Genomic DNA, 764 nt, shown 5'->3' on the forward strand with positions numbered 1-764 from the left:
ACATTCACAAGAGGAATGTCACAGGTTATTTAATCTTGACAGCTCCAAACCAATCCTTCCGGGAACTAAACCAGTTGCACTTTTTCAATTCTACGCCGGAACATTCAGCTTTTTGGATTTTTGCTGAGCTGTGAACAAAAAATGAGCAAGTTGTAAAACAAATAGTATTCAAAAACTCTCATAACTTACCTTTACCATACAGTACTGGTTGGCCTCTAATCAGCAAAATTCCCTGAAACAGGTGCCCTGTTACTGGTTCTTTTTGGCCAGAAAACATTATTTTTATCTGAAATCCTCACCACTTCCATCAACAACAGAAAAAATGACAAGTTTTTCACTACGCAACCCTGAGTTTGCTTTGATTTGTTTGGCGGGATGAAACCAGCTGACATGTCAAACGGCGGGTTTTAAAAGTCATTGTTTTTGTTTTTGACATTAGTTTACATAAAGAATTGCCATGCAAGTGTTTAAAAACAGGAAAATTGATGTTTTCTAAGTCCCACCCAAACAACTCACCATTTTCTAATGTCGATATCTCAGCAACTTATGGTCCGATTTACAATGGTAAAACATGAAACATTCGTGAAATTTTCCGATCTCTTCGAAAAAAAAATTTCAAAAATTTTAAATCGAAACTAACATATCAAAAGGCCGTAATATTAAATGTTTAGCCCTTTTGAAATGTTAGTCTTGGTTTAAAAAAATTGAAAATATTTTTTTCGAAAAGATCGGAAAATTTCACGAATGTTTCATATTTTAACATT

The 764-nt window shown here is 33.9% G+C and overlaps 1 long non-coding RNA gene across 1 annotated transcript; it reads right to left on the minus strand.

The window, feature by feature from the left end:
• Positions 1 to 14: 14 nt before the first annotated feature.
• Positions 15 to 368, minus strand: LOC119770130. The gene is made up of 2 exons (XR_005278668.1): positions 190 to 368; positions 15 to 128 (listed from the first exon to the last, which is right to left on the minus strand). It is a non-coding gene; the product is annotated as an uncharacterized LOC119770130 (long non-coding RNA).
• Between the last annotated feature and the right edge of the window lie 396 nt (positions 369 to 764).

The sequence above is a fragment of the Culex quinquefasciatus genome, chromosome 3, assembly GCF_015732765.1.
Source record: "Culex quinquefasciatus strain JHB chromosome 3, VPISU_Cqui_1.0_pri_paternal, whole genome shotgun sequence".
Classification (NCBI taxonomy): domain Eukaryota; kingdom Metazoa; phylum Arthropoda; class Insecta; order Diptera; family Culicidae; genus Culex; species Culex quinquefasciatus.